Below are 13508 nucleotides of genomic sequence, written 5' to 3'. Positions count from 1 at the left end.
CCGTCATTAAAATGTAATAGGTTATTAAGATAGTATTGTAAACTCATCAAATTTTTTGATTGTTGTGATGTAATAAAGTATATCTAACCTTAATTTTAAATTTTATAAAATAAATGAAAATGTTTTCAAAAACACTCTGCATGTAGCTACTTAAACATAATATGTATGGATATTATCCACAATTAATATTTTATCAAGATTATAAGTTATATGATTATTATTCTATGAAATACAAATTATCAATACTATTATCAAAGTATTTGTTGACTGAATCTGAAAGAACACATCGCCAATGTTAATCGATTATTATCAGTTTATATCTTATATTTTGATATATGAAAATGACCTAGCAATATTTTGCATGTTTACTAGGCAGTTATTATTTTTTAAACGCAAAACAATAAATTGATAGTTAAATCTTAAATCTTTGACCACGCATATATATGAGACATTCATATACAAAATACTTTTTTTTTTAATGTTTTCCTTGTTACTATGCTAAAATATCGTATTAAATATAATATAATATTTTATTTTTAGGTACACAACTTTTTAACTATACTGTTATCACAAAAACATTTTAATAGGTAGATATTTGAATATTTTCACTTTTCAGACCACAAACATTAACTCAATATAATAATGTATGCAATAAGTTTTTTTGAATTGCAAGAAAAATTTTAATAAATTAATATATTCTATTCTTCAGTCTTCTAGTAAGTACGTAGGGCAAGTATGTATAATCATAATAATTAAATAACTATACATAATATATTACTTTCAAAATTTGATTTTAATTGGTATATTATCTGTTATATGATATATGTGAATAGAGTGATTATATACGAAATATAACTTTTTAATAAAAAAGTATGAATAAAAAAAAGGAATAAAAATGTTGAATTTTAAACATGAGTAGGTAATGATAGTCAAAATTCTATAAAATAATCATTCGACACAATGTTCAAATATTATTGTTTAAATTTTATTAACCTGGTGCGAGGCTTCTGGGAATATATTTATTTTAAAATTATCTGTTCAGCAGGTAAGCATTAAAGGATAAATGAGTTGTAAATATTTCATATGTATTGATATTTTTTTGACTTGAAGTACATACCTATAATTTAGTTATCTGAATCCTTTTCCAATAAGTTTGGAGAAAATTTTAAGAAACTATAATATGAAAAATAAACTTTACAGTATTGTCATATCATCTTTAGTGCAATCGCTAAAATATCGTGTAAAAGAACTTAAATAATAGATAGGTATACTGTATACTGTATATATAGACTACACATTTTGAGTAACTCGTTTTTTTTTTTTTTTTGAATACTTGTTAACATTGAAATTTTTAGTATAGAATTATACGAAGACAGGAAGAATATTATGTAATGTAGGTAGGCTACCTACGCGCTGTAGGTACTAGTTTTCAAGATCAACATTTTAATATGAGATGAAATCGTATAAATTAATTAAATTCAAATTAACTGAATTGGATTAGGTACATTTATTTTATTTACCTGTGAATAAAATGGTTTTATTTCATAAAAACTGAAATTTTACTTTTTTTATTTTACTGAGTAGAGTAGGTATAATAATTATAATAGAATATAATGCTACTATACTCGTCAAGATTGTAAAGCATAAGATTAAAAAAAATAAACAAATTCAGTTAATTTACCTAAATGATAAGTAACTACCTACCTTTATATATTACATTTAAACATATTATAAGCGGTATGCATTTCGCTCCTGTTACTCTTATATAAGTACTCTATCTATGATTTTTTAAGTATAAATGGGGATTGAGGTGACAAAATATAGGTTATATGGGTAATTTACGTATGTCTTAAATAGTTAAATCTACAAAATAATTTTTATTAAACACAACACGTAGGTAACCAACCTTTATTGAAGTATACTATAACTACGTTCTTCGCCATATTGTTTTAAACACTTTTACTTGAAACAACCAGGCATCTAATATTATGATCTTTCATAACATATCAATTATTAATAATAGTCCGCATCGTTATATAATATTTTTTATCTGTCTTTATTTTCTACAATAGTATAAATAATAATATTATTATACCTATATATACTATACGTATACTTGACATACCTATACGGCTATACTGGTATTATCGAGGGTATTATTTTTATGTTCACGCGCTTGTGAATACATCGTCACAGCTACACAGGATTTTAATCAACATGCTCCTTTCTTTTTAGTTTGAGCAATAAACCACGTATAAGATTCTACGAAGTATGTTCAACCATTTTTACATCAGATCGGTACGGTTTAGTCTAATTCATGGAGTTTATGACCTATATTCTAAAACTTTTTTTATTCCTAATAATATTATTGCAGTGGTCAACGCGGGTATAATAAAAAAAATAATCGTAATGACTTATAACTGTATGTTTTTTTTGTTTGTTTATACGTGTACGATAGTGAACTTCAAAATATTATATAATCAAAAAGCAACTGTGACGTTTACCCAGTCAAACTGCTGCAAACGCACCGGCCATCAAGGATGCGCGCGTATGTATATAATATTATTATAAACACACGAAATAAAATATATTATATTTTGAAACCGGTGTGGATATTATAATAATTATGTTATGTTATGCAGGTGCATATATATATATCCTACTTGCGAACAGGCTCTTTGGCGGTGAGTTACGCAAAACCGCGGTTTACAGCAGCAGTCGCGGTGCGATTTCGTCGTCTTGAACAAGGAAGCCGGTGACCTCATTGGTGCTGGCTCGTGTTTAATATCCTTCATCAGTCGCATAGGGGTCGTCAACCGCCAAGTGAACAAAAATAAACACATTTTTTTGTCGTGTCCGTCACCGTATCGATCGAGTTCGTAGCGATCGCGATGCTTACGAATCGGCTGAAGATAATAATAATGCAATAATCGCATCGCGTCGGAAGAAGAGGTGACCGCCGCCAAGTGAGCAAAGAATAAACACAATAATATTTGTTGTGCCCATCAGTCACGGCCCACTCCGAATCGATCGAATTTATCGCGATCGCAATATTCGCGAATCGGTGGAAGAAAAAAATAACACAATAATCATCCCGTGGGATTAGAAGACGGGAAAACAAAAGAGGTGATGTTGGTACAAGGCAATGGGTATAGGACGTATGTATTCCAATTACACCTATAGTGGCGGGCCGAAAGTCTCAATTTTTACGCAGCTGCGTCAACTTTTCGAATGCGCCGAACTTTATGCTAAGGTCCGGAAACGGCCTTTCGGTCGAATTTTATTTACCTACCTATGCCTACATCATAACTTTGTTATAAGCAAATATTAAATAATGCACATTAGAGTATATGTTGTGGGGTGGTGGTGATAAACACTTAAATATGAAATTACGGCAATACCAACCATGGCGATTGGCGAGTAATATAAAATATTTATGTGCAGCATTATTGTTTCCCGAACGTAAACGTATAATGCTCCCACAAATTATACATTATTCCAAGACAATAGACAAAAATAACCTACACCTCTGATGTGATATCACCGAACGTATTGTGCGATCCTTGACACGAATGTTAGCAGGACCGAAAATTAACGACTGACGAAACGTGTATGGGGTGTCTTTTTTTCAATATAATAGATTATTTTATGCTTGTGCACCTGCAGCAACGATAGGCATGCGTATTATCACAAGGTCTTTGTGTTCGATATAAGTAATATTAGATAGTTCGATAAATTTGTTTATTTTCTTCTTTTAGGGGACGTGTTGGTAAATAACGCTGATTATTATCTAACGGTCATAATATAGTTATAAATAATTGTAATAATATTAATGGGAATAGCTCACAAGTAGTTTATCTTCCTTATTTGTGATACAATTCATTTTTTATTATTAATTCATTTACTAGGTATAATCATAACATACTCGATTACTTACATAATAATATTGCTATAATCGAAAAAAACATTCGAGGAATCAAAAATCATAATACTCAAACTGTCCGTCAAAAACCTATACATTTATAAAATTTAATAAAATGTTTGAAATATCAACTTGTTTTCTGCAGATTAAATAATATAATATTATAATATGCACAGTAAACTTAATACAAAGTACGTATACATTATTATTGTACTTTATTTTATTACTAGCTGATCGCGTGCACTTCGTTGCCCATTAAAAATTCTAACTTTATATGAATAATATGTTTTATTGTATAATATAACGGTTACCATATCAGCAATTTTAAACCAATGGCAACCAATAATAATATCATTATAATGGCTTCAAAACCCATGGTAACCATGGCAACCAATAATAATTATTATAATAGCTTCGAAACCCATGGTAACCATGGCAACCAAAAGACACACAGACAACTAGACAAGCATTCTATATCTGCTCCTGGGCTTAGTTTTCATGGTAATATATGTCCATATATGGACACACAGACATACATTCATTTTTATGCATGTAGATTTATTATTATTAAAAATTAAAAAGTATTTAATTATAATATAGTTTGATATTATGATGTACAATATTAAGATGTGTTTACAGTAAGCTATTATAAAACACCGACAATAAGGCACTTTATAACTTTTTAAATCATCTATGTATTTGGTTTTATGGTTGTGAGTGGACAATAGACATTATCACTTATGGCTTTGCTTTATGAATCAATTAAATAATAAGTACTACCTATTCAAAATATTCATCAATCGTCTGACAACTGTAAAGCATCATTGAAGACTCAACTTAGTTTGTAAAACATAATATTTAAATTTTTTATCAGTAAAGATGTTAATTTTGAAATTTAATTAAAATATGTATTCGTTTATATATATGTATATACTATATATATATTTAAATTAATGATAGATTAATAGAAACAAAATGATATAAATTATAACAAAACTATGAAACCAAAATAAAAAAAACATATATATTAATTATATAATGCCAACGCTGAATATTAACGTGGGAAAATACATAAATTATTTTGTTAGAATGCAGTAAAAAAAATGTACAACACTTGAACGTTATAAATGTAAGTACATGTAGATAAATGTTCTTATTACCATGTGTGTTTTATAAATCAATGACAATATTATTATTGTGTTGTAAAAATATATATTATAAAACCATATAGTACCATACCGATTACACTTTGGTATAACATATTATTATTACGATATAGTTTGTGTCTATATATGGTGATTCTTTTAAATATATTTCTTATTAAATTGATATGTTATAAATATTTTTAGTTTCGACGAGCGAAGTACTCCAAAAAATGTTGGTCAGTACACCGTGCATCTAAATTTTGAATTATTATAAGATAATATTATTATATAAACTAGTCGTTCGATATTTGCCTTTTATGCATTAAAATTTTGTGAAAAATATTCTGCTTAAAATTATGAGTTTAATGATATATGTTATCGTTTCAAAAATTAAAGAGCTTAAACATTTATGACAATAAAAAATATTAAAATTATGGTTTTATAATGGTATTTATTTATTTATTTATTTTTATCCTGTATACAAAATTTCTACCGGAAGGAGTGCTTCGATTTAAACATATAGTATCTTATCTTTTAGCAAATTTTATCGAGATGGTACTTTAAAGAAGTCATTTTTCTCAATAATTATTTAATGCCACGGAAAAAACCACCGACAAATTACAAAAAAATCCCTAAAAATGGGACTTTAATTTCAACGCTTTATCTATCACCATAGAAACGAATAAAACATATTATAATATCAATTCAACTTAAATGATGTAATAAATAATAACAATATAGGTAATATATCCATTATCCAGACTTACAAACCGTCTCCACTCGGCACTCAGAATCGTTTTTCTTATAGAATGATATTATATCATTGAATTCAAGTTTAATCATTGGCGCAAATAGGTGGAGGCTTAGGGGGACTTAGTCCCCCTACATTTCTGCCAAGTCCCCCCAGTTCAAAAATCAGTAATTAGTACTGAGCATATATGATTTTTAGAAAATATTATAGGAGGGGCTTTATTCCCCCCAAAATAATTTGTCTATTTGCGCCTATGAGTTTAATACAATCCATAGAAAATTGACCCAATTGTAACCTACTGTACAGCAGAGCGACATCCACTTACCTGCTTTTTTAAATATAATTTTGACTTTAAATGATGTAAAAAAAATATTTCAGATTTTCAGCATAATATTTTATACGTCAAATACTATTCGTGAAAATACGTTTTTACTTTTTAGTTTTAAAAGAATCACCTTATAGTTACCTACTTATATTATTTTTAAATGATAAATTTATCATTAAAACATAATCAAATCCATCTTAAAGAATGTGAATAATATTATATACTGATATCACACAAATTTGTTAATGATATTGTTATTATTTTACTTTGTACTCAATAAAATTTTTATATTTAATTGAATCTTAATGTTTGAAATATCTCATTAGATTTGGTGTATCAAAATTATAATCAGCATTTATGCAATAATGTAAACTAATAGTTACTACTACTATAATAAATAATAATTATACTATAGTATACTGTTTTCAAAGTTCACGATCTTTAATAACAATGCCTAATTAAATGTAAAATAATTATAAACGTAATTTAGTAAATAGTGTGTAGGTACATGAGTCCCGAAATGCACAATATATATAATAAAAAACTACAAATACCATAGATTTAATATAATATACTATTAATTATTATACTTAATTAATCGATTTAAAATATTTTATTTAATACTTGCAAATTGTCACAGTTTTAATATTTTAAATTATTATGTTATTATTTATTATTATTGTTATTGTTATATATATATATATTAAAGTATATTATAGGTACCTAATAGAAACGTAAAATATATTGTATACACTATACAGCAATATGGATTGATATCAATCCACCTTGGTATACAGTATACACAGGCACACGGTTAATTACTCAATATTATAAAAAATTAAATAAATAATACTGTTAAGTATAGAGTTTTATTTCCAGAAATGTACAATCACTCATGGGTATTTTGACGTTATTATTTTGTACGAAGGTCTAGACAAATTAATAATACTTATTAACGTTTTATTAAAATACGTTCCTAATTTAAAGCATTATAAATTATAATACTTACACGGCGTATTCTTACAAAATAAATAAAATATAGTAACGCGTTGTGTAGCATAAAACGTAAATACGTAATCCTTTCACGATAATAACAAACACAGACTATATATTATAGACTACTCAACTACTGTCTACACTAAAAGCACATATTGCATAATATATTAGAAACGAGTTTACCGGATAATATAATATGAAGAAAGACCTAGTCATATTTTCGTTTTTATTTTAAATATTAGAACGCCACACTGAAGTTTGTTATCTATATCTTCTCTCACACGTGTAACATGTTCAGTGCACAGATCGGTAATAAATTATTGGGAATGGTTTTTAGAATTTAAACATCTATTTTAAAAACGGAAAAATTAAATCAATATTATCAAGATTTATATAACGTATTTAAAACAAAATTCTTCATTTTAAAATGCGTAGAATACATTTTTCTAGTAATTACTAATTTTAAATTCCGATGACTGTTAACATATTATTGATAATGAATATTATGAGATGCCAATTTAAATATTATTTTATTTACACTAACTATAGTTGTATTTTATTTATTTAGCACTTAATGAACACTTAAAAGACACAAAAGTTAATTTGTAATTTTAGTCGTAACGAATTTTGCTCAAAAAATTGTTTTTTTTGAATACCTACTAGTTCCTACTATTGATAATATTGAAATAAAGAATTTATAGGCTTCAGTTGTACATCAAAATCCTATAATAATTTATACTCTTTAATTTTTATAAAATTACATTCTGAAATTATGTATAATGTGAAACAATATGCGTTTTGACACATAACTATTTTTATTACCTACTTTGTTCTATATAATAATTGAAACTGTAAACAAAAATACAGATACTATAATATAAATATATATTATACACAGAGTCAAAATTAAGAAAATGTTTTTATTCAAACTAGAGAGAAATAATAATCAATTTACACAAAACATGCCATCTATGCTCAATAACAATAATATCTAAATGTTTTGCATACAATATCATGTACATTTAGGTCATGTGAAACCATACAATATGATGGTTTATTGATATATTATGTATAATATAGACTCTATATTATAGAGTCTATATACCTACTATAGACTACAGTCTTTAAACATTTCGACCATTTCGTATGTAATACAATGTTATGTTATTGGATTAGAATTATTCTTATTTGTTCATAATCATCTTTAATATTCAAAAATGAGCCATTGATTATCATGGTCATATGATTAATTCAGAACAAATAATAATTATATTAATAATATTAACACAATTGTAATATATTATGTACCTATTATTGCAGTACCTAATATACATGTGTACCAATATGTAAAAATTCGTATACCTAGTAAATCAGTAGGTAATCATCTTAAATTTAAATAGGCATAATAATACAAATTTAGTGGAAAGAATGTACTATCACTACAACAATGTTTTAAATATGAAAAAAAGAAAAGATCATTCAGTATCGTAAAATGTAACGTCAAATTGAAAATGAATCTAAGTATACTAATGAACTGCCCGGTGCATATAAAATATAAAATATAGGTTAGGTCATTAGCCCCATTATTGTTTTCGAATGAATTTTTGTGTTCTATATATTATTATTCTTCAATAAATTAGCCTTAATGTTATGGAGTTCAATAAACTTCATAGAAAATCGATGTACCTTGATGAAGTTATTCAAAATCGATTCGGCGGCTATTGATGCATCTGTCCAAAACGCTCGTACGGTGTATTATAGGTATTCGTAGTGTACACGATAATAATATTATAACAGTTATTATATTTTCGAGCGTATTTCAATATTTATCCGGTAGTTAATATTATTATGGTGGTGTTGAATATTTCGACTAGTTTTTAGTCGCACACTACTGCACGCATGGGCATGTTGAAAAGTACCCAGTCAGAAGGACTTGTGTCGACGGTAACTAATATATTATTTTGTTCGGTTGACAAAAAAAATCAATCGAAAAAAAAAGAAGCAAGACGGAAAAATTAACGGTCGCAAAAAAATATTCGTCGGAAACGAAAGCCGAGATCGCGCGAAATACGTACACTACAACGGCGAACGTGCGCTTCGGCAAGCCGTTCAATTCAGACTACGCGCCACCGTCTAAACAGCGAGTAGGTAGGTATATAGACGTCGGTTTATACCGCTCCGCCGGTCACCCGCCAAGAACCGGCGCCGTGCGTTGCCATGGCAACGCATCCGATGACAATTTTTTTTTTAGCGTTCTACCGAAAACGCGGTCGTTCGAGTGACGACTATAATCTTATAAGATTAAAATAGCTCAATTATTTATGCGATACGATATGTAAATGGTAGGTAGGAAGGTACGTGATTAAACGGTGTGCAGTCGCGACCGCTGGATGCGTTACAGTAAAATTCGTTACTTGTTATTAAACGTTCGATATTTTATTCATACCTACATTTTTACGCAATTTAATTGCCGTATCAAAAACCTATATAATATGTATGTGGATAACCATAATAACTAAAGGTAGTTGGCACAGCAATTTATTAAATTACGTATAATGTATATGGATAAAATATCTAACGTTTAATATTATTAATAAATAACGAATTTTACCGGGAAGTGCAGCACATTTGAATACGTCATACATTTTTGCCGGTACATTAAAATATTGTTTATCCGTTTATTCTGTGTTTATTAAGAGCCAATTATATATTTATTTTCTATACAATTTGAAAATTAAATTTTATATTTTAGTTGCTACCTTCATATTATAATACTTTTCCACTAATCTACTACCCGATACCTATTTAGGGGGGGGGGGGATAGGATGTATTATATCGATAAAACAGGCCTTGCAGAATTGTCGGATTTTTATAACTATTTTTTCATCAGAAAGAAGAAGACTTCTAACAGGCCCCATTGAACTCCGATTTTTAATTTTATTTTAAATAACGGTATTACATTATTTATAAAAAAAAACTTAAAATTGTATTGTTTTTGAAGACATATTATTAAGTTTGAGATTAAAAGATTAAAAACGGAGTTCGATGCGTCCTGTAGAATATTACCCACAATTACTTAAAAAAAATTAGCAAATTTGATTGATTCTACGGAACAAGATCATTATTTACGCAGAGCGTGTTATTGTGTACAAAATTACATTGGCACGGGCGTCTTAAATCAAAATAAATGATATGTTTTGAAAACAGTTCTGACAGAGTTGGTTAGGTTGGGCCTACGATGTGGTCTAATATATATTTAAAACCAATGCAATTTGATACGATTTCATAACTTAATATCGTACCTACATGGCTACATATTATTATGTTTAATATTTATTCGAAGTAATTGGAAAAGGAATGGCCCGATGGAATTATTAGTGTTTTCTGTTTTTCAAATTTTGTTTTATTTAAATAGATACTTGTTTTTTTCCCCTCATACTATTATACTATATGTTATTTCAGCTACCTATTTTAGAGTTTAAATGATTGGATGAGTGATTTAGTTGTTCATTTTGTGTTACCTATTTAGTTACAGTAATCAATATATTATTATTATAGCAAATAATTTTATCAAAGTTAACATATTATTCACAATGCATGGTCGATATTTTTTTAAAGCATTAAAGAAATTGTACTAGTTGTAGTACATAATGCATATATACAATGTTTAAGTATCGGAAAATAAACTTAAAGAGTGCGCTTGAAATGTGTTCGGGTTAAAGAAATTAGCATACAATAATAATGAAATAATAGTATTTATAATTCGATCGTCGGGTGATAATATGGAACACAACTTTGAACTTTTTACTATTATTAGAACATATTTAATAAAATTTAGTTGTGCAAAACGTTTGGATAATAATTTTAAAAAAATGAAATGGAAATGTATTAGGTAACGGTATCATTTGATCAGACTTTTATTTACTTGTACATTTGTTATGATAAGACATACAATTTCATATACCTATACTAAGACTTGCAATTTTCATCCAAGGTTAGGTACTCAAATTATATTCTAGCTATATAATAGGTATATATTTATTAAACTTTAAAACGCTTTACCTATATTATTTTTATGAGTACTTAAAATTTCAAAAACTACACAACCACTTAAATTAACCGAGCTTCGTTCAGTAGATATTGTTTTTTCAATGCGATGCTTTGTCATTGCTTTCAAATTTATTGTATAATAATACATACAACACTGCACTATCTTGCCCCAAGGTGAGCAAAACACCTATACTCAGTTCTTAGTATCGTTACAGTATTTTTTTTTTACAATATGACTTTTAACTTCTTATAATTAAAAAAAAAACAAATATATATCTATTTCGTTATGATCAATTTAATGTCAGTCTAATTGAATGCAATAATAAATACTTCTAAGTACTTCTAGTTATTGTATTAATATTATGGTAGGTATGGGGTACATAATATAGTTTAAGGTCAAAAATATGTACGCAGTACCTGTGTAGTTAACTAAATGTACGCTTATATTAGACCGTTGGACATCACTAGAACGTCACTAAGTACATCAAATAAACCATCATATGATAATAATTATTGATGACATAAACATGTCCATGGGTCCATTTAACAGCGGGGGATAAGAAAAAACGTTTTTGATTAGTAATATGAATGATTATTCAGAATCTCAGAGTTTTTTTTTCTTCGTATAGGTATCTTTAAATAGTTATTAAGCTAAAACAAAATATTGAAGGGTTAAATTCAAAAAGCCTTGACCGCTTTAAATTTTAAAATCGGCAAACTCGCTGTGCTATAATAATGTTATATTGTATAATAGATTTCGAGTGCAACTACCTTGGCATTGAGTAGGTTACTGTAATGTAGGTAGTATAATATGCGTTAAATTTTAATTCTAATGATAAACCATGCTGGTATTGGTATATACGAAAAAATGATTTTGAACGAATGAAATGAATGACGGATTAGCATATTGTATTTTTAATAATTGTTTGGACTAAAACTATTATTAGTATTAGTACTTTCTTAATTCGGTAAATTGAATTAATTTTGGTCAAAAATATCGATTATAATCCATCTATTTTAAGTCGATTTCGACGTAAATGTGCCGTGGTTTTATGTAATTCAGTCCCCGGTGTAAATAGCTTAAAATTAGTGTAGATATTTTGAATTTTTCATTCAGAAAATAATAATATGAGTTTCAAGTCTATGGCACATTTTTTTGGCTCACCTAACTATAACATTATAATTGAAATCGTTTTATGAGAAACCGTTTAAGGTAGGTATATTTTGTCAAAATTTGAACACCATACACTTTAAAAAAAATTCTATTTAAATTTTTAAATTTTTATAATGACAACTTATGAAAAACCTCATATTATATTTCCAAGCATATTATGGCTGAGAAACAAACAATTTGCAAACATAAATCAAACTAAGTTATAATGTTCAAATATCTATAAATAATTAAAAGATAAGCAAAATATTTCAATATTGCATAAGTTTTTTAAAATGGCAACATCAATATTTGAGCATAATGCGTCAAGTCTCTGCGATTATTTCTTTGTGAATTACAAAAAGAAAATGAATTTGTCAAAAATGGTGTTGCGTAAATATTTCCGTTATTCCACCGATTTTGGTTGGTGGAGACTCGTTTGCGAATATATTAATTTACATTTTAAATTTACGAAAACCCGGTTGTGCACAAAATAGTGAACAATGAAAACCAGCTGATAGGTACAGTTTTGGGTGTACAGAGTGTCTTAAGCTGCCCGTACACGATCAATATTATTGATATCAATTGAACACCCCCGTCAATTGATAAAGGACATATTTGGTTTAGGCGTTTGAAAAAAAATAAAGTGTTATTAAAAGAATACTCGAAAAATGATTCTGAAATTGGAAGGTGGCTATTAAACATTTTTTCAGTATATCTTATTCAAACTTTAACTTTAACCAGATGCATTTAGTGAAATAATTTCAATAGCTCCTATTAATAATATAAGTACCTATGGATTTTCCAGACTACCTATATATTAAAAAATCATATCGATTCTGATGTTGATTTTAAGCCATAATTACGGGCTAGTGAACCAGACAATAGCCCAAAAACTACGAACGGAGCTGATGCTAATTCTAGTAAAAACTGATTTAAAAATAAATGAATTTAAAATAAAGAAAGAAAATACCTACGCTTAGAATAGAAATATTAAAAAAACAAAATTACATAAAAATAATATATTCTGATTGTAAATTTTAGCATTTTTAAGCAAACGCATACCAATAAATATTAAATATGTATTTACAAATAATTAAATTAATGTTTTGATATGAAAAATGATTGTAATTGTAATTTGTGTAATCTGTAAATTTTTAATGACTTTT

The 13508-nt window shown here is 27.4% G+C and overlaps 1 protein-coding gene across 4 annotated transcripts in view; it reads right to left on the bottom strand.

The window, feature by feature from the left end:
* Nucleotides 1-13508, bottom strand: part of LOC100166874 (ATP-binding cassette sub-family G member 4) — a 53651-nt gene that overhangs the window by 29130 nt on the left and 11013 nt on the right. For 2 of the 4 annotated variants that reach the window (XM_029488426.1, XM_016806669.2), the window contains exon 1: nt 8826-9279. The exons of 1 other annotated variant lie outside the window; for it this stretch is intronic. The gene's annotated coding sequence lies outside the window, so the exon portion shown is untranslated. Of the gene's footprint in view, nt 1-8825; nt 9280-13508 lie in introns of those variants that run through there. One more of the 4 variants, XM_003246313.4, reaches the window with a different exon arrangement.

Source organism: Acyrthosiphon pisum, chromosome A1 (genome assembly GCF_005508785.2).
Source record: "Acyrthosiphon pisum isolate AL4f chromosome A1, pea_aphid_22Mar2018_4r6ur, whole genome shotgun sequence".
In the NCBI taxonomy this organism is placed as follows: domain Eukaryota; kingdom Metazoa; phylum Arthropoda; class Insecta; order Hemiptera; family Aphididae; genus Acyrthosiphon; species Acyrthosiphon pisum.
This window is presented reverse-complemented; position numbering and strand designations above follow the sequence as displayed.